At 39.7% G+C, this 5,488-nt stretch overlaps 1 protein-coding gene across 1 annotated transcript in view; it reads left to right on the forward strand.

Annotated features, from left to right (window-relative positions):
* The window catches only part of VEGFC (vascular endothelial growth factor C), a 137,996-nt gene that overhangs the window by 128,692 nt on the left and 3,816 nt on the right, over positions 1-5,488 (forward strand). The gene's annotated exons all lie outside the window — the stretch shown is intronic.

The raw sequence follows: 5,488 nt of genomic DNA on the forward strand, positions 1-5,488 counted from the left end.
TATATATATATATATCTTAACAGCCATTACATTTGAAGGCTATTGGATTGTCTGTTTCACATTGCTAAAGCACTGGCAATCTGTCTGTCATGCACTCAACAGCATTCCACATTCCATCGTCCTGACTTGGTTTTATTTATGTTTTGTGTAACTCAGATGGTTCTATAGAAACATTTTCATTGGCTGCTGTGAACTCCTGACAATGTTCTTCAGTTTATGTTTCAGGGCAGCCCCAGTTTCATGTGTTGAAATCTCAGTAGGGTAGTTCAAATGTTCAGTGGCAAGCTCTTGCTTGTTTGCTAGGTAAAAGTCCTGTAAAAAAACCTGCAGTGTTAAACCTGTGCTTTAGTGTTAATGGTTTGTTATAGATTATAAAGCTATAACTTGTAAAATAATTATGCAGCAAAAGCCATACATTATGGGAAGGCTTTGTACAATAACATATCAGGCTTCACGTTAAGCTCCTCTGTGTCACAAGGTACATATTAGAAGCAGAATTACTATCTTGGGATCTGCTGCAGCCAATCAAAATCTTTTGTCAGAAACATCTGTGCTGAGTTTAAGATAAATGATACTCATTCAGAGCAATGAGATGTGGGATATTGATTCGGCGGGGAAGTCTCACACAGCTTCATGAACACATAATAAATGGGGCCCTTGAGATTTTCTCAAATATCTATATGTATACGAGTAAAAATGTTTTAGAGTGTTAACTGATATGTAATGATTTCCTTAAAAAAGTTAGGTAAATATGCAGACATCCAAGGCACTGTACATCTTGTTCAATATTAAATTCCAAAGAGTCAAAATGTTTCTTTAGAATATCTGAACCTAAATTAAAAATGACCAGTCTTAGATGTGGTAGTCACATTAGTTTTCTTCTTTCCAGTGCATCTTCAGCAAGTACAGATGTCAGTTAATCATGCAAAAAATACAGTGTTCTTGTAACGTCATGTGCACTGACCTGAAATCTGATGCATCAGCCTTCCCAGTTCTTCCAGCCTAGGGTGACAATGTTGCTCCTTTATAGACACAGTGCATTGAGTGAGCATTGCCACCATATGACAGGTAGTGTGTTATTGGAAGGATCAGCAGGCAAAAATTAAATGAAAAAAAAGCCTGGAAAAAAAAGAAAACTAATCAGCCATCACATCTAAGGACCGGTAATTTGGTAAATGTTGTTCTTGGGTTAAGAGATGCTTTAAATGAAGTCTGTTCAAAGAGTAAACACTGAGTGGCCAGATTATTATGACCACCTGACGTTTGTAGGCAAATTAGCTATAATTAGCTATAATCGCACTGAAGTTGCTAGAGGGCCAGACCATTATAAATAGGGAAGCAGGTTGTTTATCACAACAGTAGAAGTGATTTTTTTTCTGAAGATATGGGTAAACAACGCAATTTAACAGCCTTTGAACGTGGGATGATTGTTGGAGGAGCCATGGAGCGAGTATCAGCAAAACAGCAGAATTCGTTAAATGTTCAAGAGGGGCTCATTGTTAAAGTGTTTAAAGACTGGACTGTCAACCGAAAATCTGGGTCTGAACGTGTGAATTGTGGCCGTCAGCGACTAGTCAGTGTTAGGGCAGAATGGAGAGTGGCAAGACTGGTACAAGACAACAGAAGGGCAACAGTGCAGTGTCAGATTCCTCGCATCACCTTTCAACATCTCGTGGAGTCACGAGGCGGCCCAACGAAGTCATCTCGTGGAGTCATCTCGTGGCCCAACGAAGGACTGATGGGGTGGTCATAATAATCTGGCCACTCAGTGTATAGAGACTGCCATTGCTAACTTCTCCTTTGGAAATGCCAATTGCCTTAATGTCAAGCTGATCCAGTGCCCTAAAGAGGAAGTTCACCTCTGCAATATACTGTTCCCTGTGCTCCTTTTCCGTGCTGCTATCTTCAGATATTCCACATGTGTGCAGATGTGCCACAGCTCTGTTAGGTCCCAAAGACCTGTATCATGTCTGGCCAGGCTGGGAGAGTTTCCCATGCATGGTGCACACACGCCACTGGCTACTGGTATCTGGGACCTTGTAGAGAATAGCAGCGTATGTGCCTAGGAATATCCTGCACATACGCAGATATGCTGCAGGTCTCTGCCAGTTCACTAATACCTGGCAGAAAGCAGTGCCATGTCTTTGCTTGTGTGAAATCTTACAGCGTGCATGTGCTCCCCCCAGTAAAACTGCCTCCTACAATGTGTGATGTGGATATCCCAGGAGGCAGTGGAGGATGTTCGACTAGGCGAAGAAGGAGAAGGTGTGAGCCTGCAGCACAAATAGGTACTTAACCCGTTAAAAAATTGTGGAAGAGTGAGGGGTGATACATGTAGTCAAGAACCAGCTGCACTTCTTACCGGAATAGTAGTAAACCTGCCAAGCAGGTGGGTGCTTGTAGTGACCACGGACGGCCCCGTGAACAGTGCAGATCTAGAAAGGATTGTCACCAGCACACCAAAAGTTTTGAAGCAAAAAGTCCTACCCCTTCATCATTCTGAGCCTGATGAAGGGGTACTGCTGAGACCCCGAAAGCGCTTGTATTGGATGGCAATTTGTCAATAAAGGACTTTTTGCTTCAAAACTTTTAGTGTGCTGGTGACAATCCTTTCTAGAGTGAGGGGTGAGACACCAAGGGCAAAAAGTTATTTTAATAGGAGAAGGTCTGCTGCAAGTACTTTTTTAAGGTTCTGACCTGGAATATAAAGGTCAGGACTTCACTGTGCTATGTACAGTAATTTGTATGCTTGTTTCAGAGCAGTGACTGAAATCAGATATAGGCAACTAGCCTTCTTAGAAGGAAGTACACCTTTCTTTTAATGGAGATTTGTCTTATAAAAAAAGCAGGATATTGCTTATAAACTAAGGAGCTCATGAAATCACAAACACTTTGTTTATCTTTTTGCAGTAGGAGAAAAGTAAAAGGAGAACTCTAGTATTCTTAAAAATGGACTTAAAGTGTATCTTAAGCCAACATTTTTTGTTCATTTTTGATGGAGGGGTGAGAAGTTGGAACCACTGATGGACTACAATTTTACATTAAGTTTACTAATTTGTATTGAGATTGTAGTTCATCTCAGGAGCGAGCTTGGAGTGGTGGCTACTTTACAACACGCACAGGGACAATGGGGAACAAAAGTAGCCACCCCCCAGAAGGGAGGACAGTGTCAGCACCAATCCAGAGATGATTTCAGAATCTACAGCCGAGTGATATACAAATAAGATACATTTTTGTTAATAGTTAAGGTTGAATACATTTTTAAGAATCAACTCCTGAGTTAAGTGTCACTTTAATGAAGACAACTGCTTAAGAGTAATTTTTCCTTTACTTTAGAGATATTTCCTCTTGTTTCTTCATGTATCTCCTTTATATCAAGTCAAATCCAAGTACTTACACTGCATGCATGTAAAAAAAAAAGAATAGGGAAGTTATAAAAAAAATACAGAGCTGCATTAGTCTTTGTATTTTATATCTACCTAGAGTCTAGCTTGTCTTGTGTCCCCCAGTAATTGTGCCCTCTTGTGGCTACAAAATTGAATGTACTTTTTTAATTATACATTAAAATGTTAGTAAAGTAGTGGCAGTAATAATAATTTGATATTCTAACTGTTTTCATTGCTTGGGACTACTTTACTAGACCTTCATTGTTTTGACAGTAATATAGCAGTATTATTTTTGGAAGTCAAAAACAGATGTGGTAGGGAACTAAAGTTAATGTCTGCAAATTTATATTAATATTAAATGAAATGAGTCCTGCAAGAATTCATGATCTTTTTGAATGACCTACGGTGTATCTGCTAGGTTTCACTTGATGGATGACTAGACTGGATTTTTAGCATTTCAGAAATTGGTAGTAATGTGTAGTTTCTCTGCAATTACATCATAATGATTAAATGTACCCTCTTAGGACATGTGGGAAGACTTGAATTACACCCAAACTGATTTTTTTTTTTTTAAACATGTAGTTCTGTCATTAATAATCACAGTTATGGAAAATATGTAGGATTCTAGTTCATTAAGGCAAAACTTCTCTTTTACTGAGAAAAAAAGAAAACCTTCTGCATGCTAATTATATACATTATAAGGAGTTTATCAAACTTCTTTGCAGATCCTTACCTGCTTCTGCTACTGAGATCGCCCATGGCAATAATAAGTGTAAAGCATGTGCTGAGTTGACTTGTGTAACCACATGATCAGGTCCACTGTTGCATTAGGAGAAATAGTGTATCCCGAGCTACCCTGTAGATATATGGCAAGTATGTAAAACAAAATGCTTCCTGAAGTAATGTTAAGCACAGTTCCAAGGTTGTACCTTAAGTTCTGCACAGACCTATGGGAAAGTAAGTGAGCCAATCAGAAGGAGAAGGCAGAATCAGCAGAAGGAGAAACTAGATCCTGCTTCCCATCTGTGCACAACTACCCATCTGAAAATTAGGTCCACATAGGGAAACTTTCTAATTAAAGATTACCACTATGCCTGGTTGTTATACTGTAAATCATAGTTATAATCATTGTACCACCACTGGTGTCAGTGGTCATATCCGCTGTACGATTCCTCACTTCCCTTTGTGCCGGTTTAATGGTCCATCCGATCTTGTCAGTGCGGTTTATGTCACTGGTGGCACACACAGATGGGAAGATTGATCTTCTGGAATACACTCTAGGAGCACTTTATCTACAGAGACTTTATTTGTACCATACGGATCACTGAGGCTGGGTTCACACCTAGGCGGCACCGTTTTTGCGCTTTTATACTTTTTAACAGTATGCGGTTATTTGTGCATTTTTGCGTGTTTTGCACATTTTGGGCGCGTTTTACCTCATAAACCATTGTGGGCAATCGAAGAACGCGCGTATAAATGCGCAAAAATGCTTATGAAAAAGTTGCGCGTTTTGGGGCATTTCCAATGAAGTCTGTGGGGAAAAAAGTGCTTTTAACTGCCCAAAGAAGCTCCTGTACCTTTTCAGGTGTTTGGCGTTTTTCTGCTGGAGTTTTTCTGCTCAGGTGTGAACCAGGGCCATTGGAAATCATGGGATTTCTTGTGTTGGGCAGTTAAAAGCGCTTTTCGAACTGCTCAAAAACTCCTAGGTGTGAACCAGGCCTGAAAGCACTTTTGGATCACTGAATGCACTTCTTTCTGAAAGGACACTGTGTATGATACTGTTGTGATTAGCGCTGGATACTTTGTTTTTTTTATCTATTAGGAGAAGTGAACATTTCAGCTCACTTTCCAGTTCAGCTATGTTGTCCTAGATTGTTCACTTCTCCTGCCTTCTCCAACCACTTCACCCTTTTTTTTTTTTTTTCTTGTAATGTCTTGTTTCCTTACATTCAACATTCACTAAATTCATCTTTAAAAAAATAAAATAATGTAAAGCACTATTTAAAAAAATTAGGTTAAGAAGCATGGCTTGGATCAAAAATTCTTCAGTAGGGAGGAGCAAAATTATTGGGAGGGGGGGGGGGGGAGAGGACAGTGGTGAG

Source organism: Nanorana parkeri, unplaced genomic scaffold, assembly GCF_000935625.1.
Source record: "Nanorana parkeri isolate BGI_ZX_2015 unplaced genomic scaffold, ASM93562v1 scaffold674, whole genome shotgun sequence".
Taxonomy (NCBI): Eukaryota; Metazoa; Chordata; class Amphibia; order Anura; family Dicroglossidae; genus Nanorana; species Nanorana parkeri.